The sequence below is a fragment of the Brassica napus genome, chromosome A5 (genome assembly GCF_020379485.1).
Source record: "Brassica napus cultivar Da-Ae chromosome A5, Da-Ae, whole genome shotgun sequence".
NCBI lineage: Eukaryota > Viridiplantae > Streptophyta > Magnoliopsida > Brassicales > Brassicaceae > Brassica > Brassica napus.
The window spans coordinates 8,042,585-8,057,237 of record NC_063438.1 but is presented as its reverse complement, the minus strand read 5'-3'; the positions used below and the strand labels follow the sequence as shown (position 1 = coordinate 8,057,237).

Here is a 14,653-nt window from a genome sequence, read left to right as displayed (position 1 = left end):
TTGCCAAGGGGGAGAGAAACATTGGACCGCATGCCACTGTAACTATTTAAAAAAAAAATTCTTTTTTTTTTAGTTAGCTTCGTCTGAACGATTTTGTAAATAAATGTTTGGGATTGCACGACAAATTCACATTTGCCATAAATATAATGAAGAAGGAACTCTCGCTTTCCTGATAAGGCATTTCAGTCGGGTGTTGGTGGTATTTTCAGAAAGGGTTAAATTTAACCCAACAATTAAAAAATGGGCCTTTAGACGAGGCCCAGTAACTAGTAGCATGTCCGAACGTTTTTCTTGGGACAGGCAATTTGTTTTTAGTTTAAGAGACAAAGATGACAGAAGAGGGTGATAGAAAACTCGTGTGCGATTTCTGTTGGTGAACTGCTTGTGAAGAGGGGCATCAGGTTGGACCCGTGTTGTCAAGCCTGCGGGTTCCAAGGAGAGTCAATCAATCATATCCTTTTCACATGTCATGTTGCGCGCCAAGTTTGGGCTTTGGCGAATGTTCCTTCTCCCCCTGGTGGCTTTGAATTGACTTCTCACTATGCCAACATTCATCACCTATTCTCATTGGGGTCTAACAAATCAATCCCAAGCAAGGTACGTAATGCGCTACCATGGATCACTTGGTTTCTTTGGAAGAACAGGAACAATCTGATGTTTGAAGGAAAACAAGCGGGTTTGTTTGAGCTGGTAGAAAAATGTTTTGTGGAGTCGGAGATGTGGAGTTTAGCGCAAATGGAGGAGCAAAAGGAGGACGCTGAAGAACGAGGTAATGGCACGGCTTGCCACAAAAGATGGGTTCCTCCTCCGAAGGGTTGGTTAAAATGTAACATTGGCGTCGATTGGATGAAAGGCATTTGTTTGGCTGGAGGAGCTTGGGTCTTAAGGGATGAGAAAGGCAAGGTGATTCTTCATGGGAGAAGGGCATTTTCTGAGATTGGTAGCCTTCATGATGCAAAACTGCAAGTCTTGGTTTGGTCAGTGGAAAGTATCATATCTCATCACCAAAACAAGGTGATATTTGCTTTAGACGATGGCGACATAACTCAAATGGTTCTTAGACCTAAAGCCTGGCCAAACTTCAAAGGAGAGATAGGGCTTATTATGGGTAAATTGTGTGGTCTTGAATGGTGGAGATTGGTGAAGGAAGATAGAGCAAACAACAGAGGAGCTCTCCTCATTGCTAAAGGAGTAACCAAAGGAGGACAGACACAGTCATATGTGGCAGCAGGACCTCCTGCGTGGCTTCTAGGTTGCTTTGAAAATGAGGAAGTATCATCCTCTGTTTAGGTGCTTGGGTAGGTTTTTTTGGAGGTATTTTTTGGATGGGGTTTAGTAACTGGCTTGTGGAGCAGTTCTTGTAGGGGAGATTGTTGTATTCCCATAGGTAGTGTCTGCCATTGTTGGCTTTTCATATCTAATATGTAAGGATAAACTTTGAAGTAACATCCAATATATTCTAACAGATGACAAAAAAAAAAAAAACTCTTGTGCGAATCAGCCTTTAACCTCTTTTGGTTCTTTGCCTTTCTCTTTCCCTCAAAAGTCCAAACACTTGAAGAAGCATGAACAAGTTTAGTAGTATAAGATTTACACAGTTGAACAAATTAATTATTTAATTTAGTTATGATTTAGTATTTTTAAAAATATAAAGATAGAGAGAGAGACAAAGGTTTTTGTTTCTCCTCGACGGTTTCTGTTGAGATTCCTGAGGTTTTTTCTCTTGGATTCCCAGATTTATTCAAAAATATATAATAAAATAAAATACTAATTGTTTTGAAAACAGGTGAAAATCAAAGAGAACTAAACGCCAATTATAGTCGATTTATGGTTTAGGATTCCCAGAATCATCACCATTAACGAGGCTGTATATAGTATTTGTGGATTTTAACTCCAAATGCCCTTATGAGAAAAAAATCATTCTTCTTGTCCCCTCTCTATTCCCAATACCCCTTTGTCTTTGAATTTCCTATACTAACCTTTTTTTCTTTAATATATTTCTTCTCCACCTCATTAATTCATTTAATTTTTCAATTAAATACACCCAACCAAACACAACAACCAAATGGGGTCCACAAACAATCTTAACCAATCAGATTTACCTTGGCCCACATGTCTTCATGTTTCCTCTCCTCTCTCTTCTCTCAGCGTGAAGAGCTCTTCTTCCCCACCCTTCATTGACAATTTTGAAGCTTGAACATCAGGTAATTCTTATCCGTTTTTCATGAAATTTTGTGTGAAATATCTTTTAAATGTTTGTGTAAACCATGGGTAACCTAAAAAGTAAGAATTGATGAAAATTTGAGAGAGAAAAAACGAATTTGAAAACTGTGTATATAAATTTCGGGTTTGAATTATGTCCCTTTTTGATGAAATTTTTGCTGGAATACTTATAAAAATAAGTGTATATATCGACTAGTGTAACAAAAGAAAAGTTGAATGCAAATTTTAAGAGATTTAAAAGGATTTTGTAAACTGTATTTATTGGTTTTAAGGTATATTGTATTTACATTTTGAGCCCGTTTTGATGATTTCTTCGGTGTAATTTCATTAATAAGAATTATATAACATGGATAATGTAAAATCCGAACAAAATCGGACTTAAAAGTTGATTAATTAGTGCAAAGATAATTTCTAGGTATTATTAAGATAACTCGTTTTACTAAGGTAAAGTGATATTACTGATACTACTGGTGTTACTATGTTTACAAATATTACTAGTATTACTGGTTTTACTATGTATACTAGGATAAGACCCGCGCCTTGCGCGGGATTAAGTTATTATTTTTATTATATTTTGGAGAATGAAACAATAGTTTGGCTTCATTTGGATTACGGGTGTTCAATCCGGATATCGGGTTGGTTTCGGTTCGGTTCGGTTTTTTTCGGTATTTGGTTAGTAAAATATAACTATTATACTAAATCCATATTTATTTTGACTTTATTCCTTCACATACTTTTGAAAGATTTTAACTGGACGACTAAATTGATCAGCCAATCTTGTTGCTTTAAATCATTAGTGTTTATATATATATATTATTTAGTTTGAATATTTATTAAATAAAAATTCATATGCGTTATATTTTATGATCATTTGTAACTTATTATAACAAAAAAATAATCTATTGATCACAAAATTTTCAGATTGGGAATATTCAAATTTAATAATATATAGACGTTTTGAAAAATTCAAATATAACATATAAGAAAAAATATAAATGTTTAGTATATATTTAATGTGATTTTTTAATATCTTTCAATAATATAAAATTAAAAAAAAAGAACTAAGATACCAAAATTGTTATCAAATATTTATTATTCATAATAATTAATTTTTATATATACGTTAATCATATTAGGTAATTTCGTAGCTTCTAATTAAGGAAAGTGCAAAAAAAATTTTGGTAGATTATTTATCAATTCGATAGTTAGTTTAATAAAAAATATAATGTAAGTCAAGATGGACCAACCTATTTTTCTAAGAATAGTATATTTTATATAGTCATTTATTAAATGAGAATTTATAATCATACAGTTCTATGATCATTCATATCATTTTATAACTGAATATTTAAATCATCGATAACAAAATTTTCAATGTGAAATCTTTAATAAGTTTATAATTTATAAATGTTTTTGAAAATTCATTGAAAGTTTTAATATTAAAATATTTATGTAATCTTATGGTATATAGTATAATCTATATATATATATATGTTTTATTATTAAATGATATTTTTTACTCATATGGTTTTAAAATAATGTGTATCTTCTTATAATATTAAATAAAAGTTCATATTAATACAATTTTATGATCATTTGTAACTTATTATGACAAAAAAAAATCTATTGATCACAAAATTTTCAGAGTGGAGATCTTCAAATTTCTAATAATTTATAGACGTTTTGAAAAATTCAAAATATAACATATAAGAAAAATTATAAATGTTTTTATTATATATTTAATGTGATTTTTAAATATATTTTAATAATATAAAATTAAAAAAAGAACTAAGATACAAAAATTGTTATCAAATATTTATTATTCATTATAATTAATTTTCACATATACGTTAATCATATTAGGTAATTTCGTAGCTTTTATTTAAGGAAAGTGCAAAACATTTTTTGGTACGTTATTTATCAATTCGATAGTTAGTTTAATAAAAAGTGTAATATAAGTTAAGATAGACCAACCTATTTTTCTAGGAATAGTATATTTTGTATAGTTATTTATTAAATAAGAATTTATAATCATACGGTTCTATGATCGTTCATATCGTTTTATAACAAAATATTTAAATCATCGATAACAAAATTTTCAATCTGAAATCTTTAATAAGTTTATAATTTATAAATGTTCTTGAAAATTCATTGAAAGTTTTAATATTAAAATATTTATGTAATCTTATGGTATATAGTGTTTAATATATATATATATATATATTTATTTTATTATTAAATGATATTTTTTACTCATATGGTTTTAAAATCATGTGTATCTTCTTATAATAAAAATGTTAAACCATTGATCATTAATTTTTAACATAATAATTTTAATAGTTTTAGTCATTTATTGTCGTTTTTAAAAATTCAAAATATAACATATACGAAAAAATCTAAATTTTATTTTTATAGCTAATTTGATTGTTTAATTTATTTTAATAATATAAAATTAAACAAAAAATGATGGAGGAGATATACATTGTTATCAAATCTTTATTATTAAACTCATTAATTGTCATATATATATTAGTCATTTATGGTAATTCCGTAGGTTTTATTTAAGGAAAGAAAATATCATATCATATCATTATATCATATAGTTTGACCAACTTATATATCTAACAACATATAAAAATCGAATGTGGACCTACTTATTTTTCAATTGAATGTAATTGACTATCTAATTGAGTGCCACCTATGCATTGGGGCCTCTTTTAATTAATACAAAATTGAGGTTACATCTTTTCAAATGTTCCTCAATTAATATATAAGGGATAGTATTGAAAAAAAAATAGTATTAGTAAGAATGTACAGCGTGGGAATTAAATTTAAACTTCTTAATAGTGCAAATTCTAATTATAATTCATTTTATTTCAGGAAAATGCAAAATCCGCATTGTACAATCATTTGTTTTGATTATGGAGGATATTATATTAAAGATGGGGCTGAAATGAAATAGATTTCGGGAGATGGTGAAGGGGAAGATGAAATTCACACTATTGTGTTGAAAAAATCAGTGGATGAGATCACACGCTCTGTTTTGATTGAGCGTATTTGCAGAAAGATAAAGGTAGATGACTATAAGATGGAAGCGAAGATTAGTTACTTTCCAATGGTAATGTATTCGAACAAGCCTTCATATATCTGGAAAGATGAAGACGTTTTTGGTTATCTAATGCAAGTACATCAAAAAAATTGTAGAAGTGGTCTACATGTGGAGTTCAACAAAACGGATGATGACACTGATTTCTATCGCAGTCTATCGGATAGAGAGGCTACTGAAAGAGGGGCTACTGATAGAGAAGCCACTGATAGAGAGGCTACTGAAAGAGGAGCTACCGATAGAGAGGCTACTGATACAGAAGCTATTGGGATTTTGAAATATTTATTAATTTATAGAGATATTAATTTACAAAGGTTTTCTTATTTAAATTTATTATTTTAAGATATATTTATTCTAAGATAAGAAAAATGTTTCATTTTAGTATATAGATATTAATTGTTATTTTTGAAATTTGACATTTATATTAATTTTATTATATTATTTGGTGTATGTAATATATATTGCATAAAACTTAAATGTGGGTTTGTATATAATATTACTAGTATTATTATGTGTAATTCAGACTACTAGGATTACTGAGTTTATTATGTGTAATTCGGATTACTAGAATTATTGGCTTTTATTGTGTATAATTTTAAAACACCTATATATTGCAAGTAGTACGTATATTTAACATATAGAACACATATATTATCTGTTAATAGACTATGTATATAGTAAATAAGACTATTGAAACTATTTAGATAATTACTTTCTATAGTTGTAGAAATATTTATCATTTTCTCAAAATGATTCTTTAACTTTCATGGTTGTTATGTGAATGTAAAAGACTATAGTAATAAAAATCTATTAAAATACTTATTTTTTGTAGACTGTTTATATAATACTCTTCTTTAATGATATTCATTGTATAAAATCATTGGTTTTACTAAAAAATATTTCATTTGGACATGGTTTTACTAATAAAACTTAAAATTTGCCAAAATATTACTATCTGTAAGATAGTATTACTACTACCTTGAAGATTACTAAAAATTACTAAGTGTAATTAAATTATTAAATTTAGATATATATCAGCTACACTTTTTACATGAATATTTTTTAAAATGCTACACATACACGTTTTACATGAGTACTTTTTATATTATTATTTTAACATAAGCAAAACAAAAAGAATTTTATGAAATATAAAAGGTTTGTAAAATAAAAAGGTAAATGTTTTAAAACTTATTATTTACTGACAAACAAAATGTGTTTGTAGAAGAAATACTTAATAAACTTTTCGGACATAATAAACTTAATGAAATTAGTTATTCTAACATGTCTTTTGCAACAGATACATACAAGTTTTAAACATTCAAGTTTTAACTACCTCGAAGAAAAAAAGTTCAAAACAATAAAACATACTCCTACTCGTTTTCTTTTGTCAATCTTTCTTTTCTTGATTTTTATTTTCTCTCTTCAGGCTCTTTCCTAGACCTTGAACTCGAGAATAATTTACCGCTGGTTAGGTCTGTTCCCAAGAATGATTCAACTTAAAAGTGAAATTGGAGCAGTGTTTCCCTCTATTACGTAAAGGAGAAGGAAGAAGAAGAAGTTTGTTATGAAAAGATTATTTCATTTCTTATCCTTTACAGTTGATTCAACGTCAGTATATATACAAGCTATGACTAAACCGGTTAAGATATAATTACAACATTGAACCAGCGAAAGGAAACTAATTCAATGCTTAACCAACTCCAATACCCTCTGTTGAAGCTGTTTAGACAGAGCCACACAATAATGATTGAATGGAAAACTTTCGAGAAACACAGAAACATATATAAGACGTACCTTCTCTTCGGTATCATCCAAACGTTGGGTCAGTCTAGCAGCGATCTCTTCTGTCTCTGGAGGAGAATACTTCAAGTGGTAGATCTTTCCCGTGACAGGATCCAATCTACGCCCAACAACTCTTTCAACTAGGATATCTTCAGGTACCTGTCCCAAAAAGCATAGCAGGCGTAAATCAAATGATCCCATCTCCATTCACTGGATAAAAGATTCAAACCAATGAGATAGAATCTAGTTAAACCATTTTCACAAAACAAATATAGTTAATTGACCTAGTCCATTATCAGTAGCTATATCGCTTTGAACTAACAAACATAACTCTAATCTAGCAACTTGTAGAAGATGCGAGATAAAGAAAAATTGGATTCTCCCCTGATTTTCTTGCAAATGCATTACGCCATGAACGCTGATTCCGAGAAGGAGATAGTGGACACCGACTCTAATAAGACTTTTGTTCTAGACAAGCCCACCACCGCCAGGGATGATTTCCTCTCCGCAGCTCGGAGTCTCGTCAATCAAGGCCAGCCATCTCAGGCTCTCCAAGCGGTACTCTGCGTTTCCCTCTTCCATTTCCCTCTCTCCAGACAGAGATTTCAAACCTCAACTTCTATTTTGTCGGTACAAACATCCCTTAACAACTAATATATAATTTATAGCATTAATGAGTAATTAGCACAATAACTATTGACACAAAACAAGCATCCCCAGAAAGTCATATGAATCAGATCATAAACCAAAGAGATAAGAGTGTTATATGAATACCTTTTCTTCAGACTTCAGGTAAGAGGGTGTAGTGAAACTCGTGCACCACCCACTCTGATTTGGTTTTCTCAGAAGAGCTGCTGATTTCCCCCCGACAAGTGTTCCCACTGTGATCCTTGATGTTCTGTCGATTGTCGTTGTTTTCTCTACAAGACAAGTACAAACAAGATTTCTCGATTTGATTTTATATCTGACTGGATATATATAGACTTTAAATCAAGAATAAATGAGATTTTTTTCAGAATTTTGGACAAAAAAATAGAAACTCACAGCACAAATCGCAAGGTTCTAAGCTGCATATTTTGATCTCTCTGATGATTTCGTCGACTTTCTCAGAATTTTGTGACGGACATATTTATCCAGTAGCTGGACGGACAGAATCCAAACCATGACTTCTCCTCCATCTTTCTTTCTCTGAGTAAAAGAATTCGGTGAAGAGTTTCACCCTTTTTCTGTCGCTCTCTTATTTTTTTTTTCTCTATTTTACAGAGAGAGAAGAGAGACATGGTTTGGGGGAGATAATCGGGTTAGATCCAATTTATTTTGGGTGGGTGGATAAATTAGAAGCTGAGTTTGTGAATATTCTAATTTATTAAGGGTATTAGAGTCTTTACTCATCCTGGATCCACGTTTTTTACTTAAAAATAAATAAATACTATATGATATTTTAATACGGGGAGAAAGGAGAATTTTTTAAGAGAGGAAAGGGCATATGGAGTTAATGTCCCTCTAAGTTCAACTAATATAAAGTTGAGCTCAGTGACCGGCGAGCACTTTTTCACCGCCGGTCGCCACCCCTATTGTTTTTTTTTGTTGTAATATAAATATCTATGCTTTTCGGTTAGTCAAATTTGCCTTCCATTGCAGATTTAATACCTTCGCTATGACAATGTTTTTTGTTGTATTTCCTTGTTTCTTCGTTGAAATTGATCTTCAATCAACTCCTCTTTCTTCAACGAAGAATGTTCAGATTACTTTCTACTGGTTTTATCTGGATCTCAATGGCCAACGAATCAGAATCTATGTTTTCACCGTTTCACCTTAATCAATTTTTAAGGGAATCAGTCTTTCTTCGTCGATTAGCCTTATACGGCGCTTGAGGAAAGCATCTCTGGTTGGGAATTGGTTGGGTTTGATGAAGTTTTGCAGTCGCTTCGGAGGAGTTTCAAGAAGAGTTGGTGCTTATAGCGGTCCAACGAATGAACTTTCTTCAAGCAGGCTGAAGCTTCCTTTGTATTAATTCAACGACGAAATGGAGCAATTTTGATTAGGAAGTCACGGTTGTGGTGGAAGTATCTTAAGATCGGGAAGAACGAGGCACTAAAACTGAATATTGATCGTTTCTAAAGAGCATCAAGGCGGAGGATTATTGCAAACGGTGGAGCAGTGGCGGAGCGGTGCCGGCGACTTCAAGCTACGCATGAAAGCCGTGTATCCATTACCCGTCACAAGATGCCAAGAATTAAACATGTGTCTTTGTTTAGGTCTAGAATTGTTGGTTCATGATGGGCTTACGTTTGTAAAATTATAACTTCGTTATTGGGCCTCGATGTCTTAAAGCCTGACTAATGTTTACCCATTAGGCTGTTATAATGAAATTTGGTTGACAAAAAAAAAGTACATATTAAATTCTAATAGATGTGCGACTATTTAATTTATTTATGTCATCTAAAAAAATAATGTACTTTCTCATTACATAGTACTAGGGGCATAGTCTCCGCGCTTACACGGAACCAGATGTGTTGTGCAGTTTTGTGTACCAGATGGCGCGGAACCAGATATGTTGTTGATGTGTTGTGTGATTTTATGTACGAGATTTTGTCGTTTGTTTTTTTTTTGAACTTTTGTTTTTCTGTTTTGTTTATAATGGTGAATGAAACATTAGAAGTTATATACCTTGATTAGGTTGATAAAGAATGACCGGTGAATTTATATGTGTTAATATTTTCATATATTATCTTCGTAATGATTTGATCTATCTAAACTATAAAACAGGAGTAAAAATTTGAAATAACCCTCACTCTTCTTAAAGAATTACGATCTCATACCGCTGGTCTAAACCGATATTAACATTAAAACCAAACTTCCGAAATTCAATTGTTTTATTTAACCAACCACATTGATTAACCGACACTGATAAACAGACGCCAATATTATAATCAGATCTCACAAATTCATTAACCAGCAAGTAAATCCATTATACACCCTATATACTAATTGAGAAGTCATTTAAGTGATTTCTGCTGACGTGACATGTCGACTAGGGGTGTCAAAATAGATCATGACCCATGGATTGACCCAACCCAAGTTGACTCATTAATCCAAATAACCTGTTTATTTTTGATCTAATGGGTTAATGTATTAACAGGTTATGGGTTAACAAGTTAAATAGAACTATTGGGTTAGGTCAAATCTGACCCATTTAATTTTTAATTAAAAACTATGCGATCAAATTAGAATTCAATACCGTAATCAGCGATAGAAAACTCTGTTCTCCGTCGAGGACAAACCCGTAATCGATCTCTAGAATCGTCGGCGAGAAGTGGTACCAACGATAGTGGCTCTCCCGGCGTGCGGCCTTCTTCTTCGTCGGCGCCGTCTTGCGGCCTTCTTCCTCGTCGGTGCCGTCTTGCGGACTTCTTCTTCGTCGATGCAGTTCTATCATTTCGCCGTGAGTGCCATTTCTCGTTCTATTGGTTCGGTTATTTATGGTTTTGTGAAATTGTTTTAGTTTTGATGCTTTGATCTTTGTCTAGGCTCTGATTGTTTCTCTTCTTATGCGAGACATTCTTAAGGTTCGAGACAGCTCTCTCGTCTCTTGTCTCTCACTCTCTCAACCCTTTGAAGCTCTGAAGCTCTCAATCTCGTCTCTTGTCTCTCACTCTCTCAACCCTTTGAAGCTCTGAAGCTCTCAATCTCGTCTCTTGTCTCTCACTCTCTCAACCCTTTGAAGCTCTGAAGTTCTCAATCTCGTATCTTGTCTCTCAACCCATATTCTTGTGCTTCTGAGCAAGGAACAGAGACCGAGAACTTTGGTGTGTTGGATGTAAGTTTCTGATGTTTACTAAGTTAGTACGAGAATTAAGTGTTAAGTTAGATTCATTCTAAACTTCTTATTATGTTTACTGAGAACAGGATTTGTTTGAGTTAGATGATATTCCATAGACTGCGGAACCATGAAAGTCAGCGTTGGATATATATTTAGAGGAGCCAAAACTAGAAATGAGAGCTCATCCTGATTTGAATGTGTTGCGATATTGGAAAGAGAATAGACATCGTTTTGGCGCACTAGCATTCATGGCAATGGACATTCTCATCATTAATTCCTATTACCATTGTGGCTTCTGAACCGTCTTTCAGTATTGGAGCTCACGTAATAAGCAAGTACAGAACTCGCCTTATTCCTAGAAATGTGCAAGCTTTATTGTGTACTCGGTCTTGGATTCATGGCTATAAAGTTCATGGTGAAGGTATAATCTTATATAAACTTTATATTCTTTGCTCAATTAAGTTTATATATCTATTAATATTTGGTTTCTTATGAACTGTAGATGAAGATGATGAAGATGAGATAGTCATTATTCGAGAGGCTCCAAGTCAAGCACTAACAACTCCAAATCAAGACCATGTTAGTACCATGGAACTATAGCTGGTAGTGGTCTCATCCCTCACATCCACATAATAATAACAACTTTGCTTCTCTGTTTCTTAAGTGTTTTGAGAGAGTCTTTTTAAGTGTCAGTTTGGTCTGTGATTTGCTTTTATCTGGTCTAGTTGTATAACTCTGCAAGGCCATGTTATTGTGTTGTGATCTGTTAAAAAGATAATTTTTATATTAATCATATTTATCTTCTAAAATTAAAACGTAAAACATACATATAAGTAATATGGAAATTAAACTTTCAAAAGTTATCTAAAACTTTTTCGAAGAAAGAAAAAAAAAACTATATTGTTTAGGAATTGTCAAAATTATCTATATAAACCCACGTTAACCCTATCATCTCTCGCATAAACTTCGTGATCCCAAGTTTGACATACGTCTCTCTCGCTTTTTTTTATCGTAATTCAAACTCACGGTAAGTTATGATTAATAGTTTTGGATCATTGGTTTTGCTTTAATTTAATTTATATTAGGTGTCGTTTTTTTTTTTTGTCATGTGTTGGTTTTTATTTAATATTTAATATTTATGTTTTGGACTTTTTAATATTTAAATTTTGAACAATATTGTAGAAGTTATTTTATCACTATTTTATTTAATCTTATAATTATTTTATTATAATTATTTTTATTTAGATCACGAGTTAGCTCATTTCGGTCATGATTTATATGATCTGAGTTCGAGTTTATATATTGAAGTTTATATAATAAATGAGCAGAGCTGAGCTATCTCATGTAAGAACCGAGCTCACTATGAGCTGAGCTGAGTTGAGCGAGTTAACTTATTTTGACACCCTGCAAGCTACGTGGTTTGAGCCGGACTTCCTAAGTTTCTGATATCTCTTAAAGTTTAAAACCACAAGAAATTCGTCGTACGCTTAGCTGGAGACAGTAGACTTAGCTTTCAACGGGTTTTTAACCAAGGGGGAGAGCTTCAGATCTGTGGCAATAACGTTATCATTCAGATCGAACTTGAGGCTTTTGCAGGATAGCCGAGCGTTGCAGAGAAGTCGAGAGATGAGGACGAACCGAGTTTTGAGACAATAATGCGGAGCATATATTCCGGTAAGGACTGAAGCCGGCGCTGGTTTTCTTCTCCTGGCTCCATCAGATGTTAAGAAAGAGTGAATGGTTTCGGGTTTTTCTTTCCCTCGTGATTTGTTTTTCTTTTGTACGTAAAGGTTGGTCGTTGGATTTTTGCTCTATTTATAAAGCGAGTGATGCGAAGGATAAACTGTTGGTATTTGCAGACACGTAATGCAATGGAACGGTTTTAAATTAATCATGTGTGGAGTGACTGTTTTTTATTTAATGTAAGAAATTTAAATCCAAAACGATTGCAAAATAACATGAAACGATGAACGCCTGATTATCCTACGCTTTAGTTAGCGAAGAAAAACAAATCCAATTATAGTGTCAAACTAGCAGCGTCCGCCCGCGCGCAGAATATTATTTTATTATTATTGTTAAGAATATAATTTTTTGGATAATGTAATTATGTGGTCACTTTTATTTGTTAAAACACTACAAGAAAAATGGCTTTTCTTAGCGGCCGAAAAACGCTATCTAAAGATACCATAACGTTTTAACAAGCGCTATATCATCGCCCGTCATAATAGGTCACACACTTTAGATAGCGGTTTATTGCATTGCTATCGTATTACGAGATATAATAGCGTTTTTGTCTATGCAATAAAATATTCTTTTATAGCATTTCATTTATGCTATTATTTACATAATTATAAATACATATATTAATTTTTATTTTTAATATTATAATTGCAATTAACTAAATGCAATTATTTTTTAGTATGCTTTTATACGAAATAGAAATAATAATAATAATTTTATTAATAAATTACAAAAATGTTGTATTACACTAAACCGAAGCAAAAAAAAATCTAAACTAAACCAAAGCAAAAACAAACTACACAGAAGTAAGAAAAACACTAAACCAAAGCAGAAAAACCTAAATATAAATCTAAACCGCCGCATCACGCCATCGTCATACCGCCGCATCACGTCTCGTCATCATCATCCGGCGCATCACGCGGTATCTCCTTTGTCTTCACTCTCTGGTGAGCAGAAGCCGCTAGCAACGACGCCGTACCTCCCCTGTCTTCAAGCTCACGACAACCACCAACTCTGCTCACGACCCACCTTCCTATACCAAAAAATCAAAACAAAATCAGAGAGAGAGAGAGAGAGAGAGAGAGAGAGAGAGAGAGAGAGAGAGAGAGGTCTATGTTGTCGGATGGCGGTGGTGGTGACGAGTGGTGGTGGTGGTGGTGGTGTCGGACGGCATTGGTGGTGACCAGTGATGGTTTCAAAAGGAGGAGGTGACGAGCTTCACCATAAAGAATAAGATTGCAGAGGACCAGAGGTTAGGAGAGATGAAGAGATGAGATTGTGGGAAGATTGATAATTTAGTTTAAGATCTATGAGGAATCGCAAAGGTCGTGAGCCGTGAAAAACAAAAAAAAAATAAAGAGATAATGAGAAAAAAGAATAATAATATCCGTTAGATTTAAGGTCTATCAACGGTGGTGATCAATATTATAGTTATCTTCACCATTTTGAATTGGCTCCTCCTGTTGGTCAAGGTTTTTCATCTTTGTTTTTTTTCTTTGTTGTACACTATTTCTTTAATGTTTGGTATATTTAATTGTTGTTGTTATTTTGTGGTTGATAATCTAGTTATTATTATAATTGTGGGATTAAGATTTGTGACTAAACTTTTAAAAATGTAAATTTTAAATTTATATATTGATTTTATAAAACTAATGATATAAGATTACAAAATGGTTATATTTCACTTTCTACAAGCAATTTAAGTCAAATAAAATTAAGATTAACAAACTCAGCAAAATAACTATGATTAATAAGATGATTAGAATTTACTTTTATAAGCAATATGCAATTTAAAGTTAAATAATATAAAATATTAGAGTTTTAATATTTTAGTTAGAGTTTAGGGTATATGATTAATTTGGAGTATGATATATATATATATATATATAGGGTTTGAGGGTTAAAATTTTGGAGTATTGATTTAAGATTTTAAAGCTAAAGTTTGAAACCAAATTTGAATTTATTTTAAGAATTAGATT

General features: G+C 32.2%; 1 long non-coding RNA gene across 2 annotated transcripts; it reads right to left on the bottom strand.

The window, feature by feature from the left end:
- Window positions 1-6,560: 6,560 nt before the first annotated feature.
- On the bottom strand, window positions 6,561-8,415 carry LOC106451432. 2 transcript variants are annotated; one of them, XR_001289578.3, is made up of 4 exons: window positions 8,156-8,415; window positions 7,886-8,031; window positions 7,124-7,761; window positions 6,561-6,855 (listed from the first exon to the last, which is right to left on the bottom strand). It is a non-coding gene; the product is annotated as an uncharacterized LOC106451432 (long non-coding RNA). The 2 variants fall into 2 exon arrangements; XR_001289577.3 differs by lacking the exon at window positions 6,561-6,855 and adding an exon at window positions 6,888-7,048 and having other exon boundaries at window positions 8,156-8,413.
- Window positions 8,416-14,653: the final 6,238 nt, after the last annotated feature.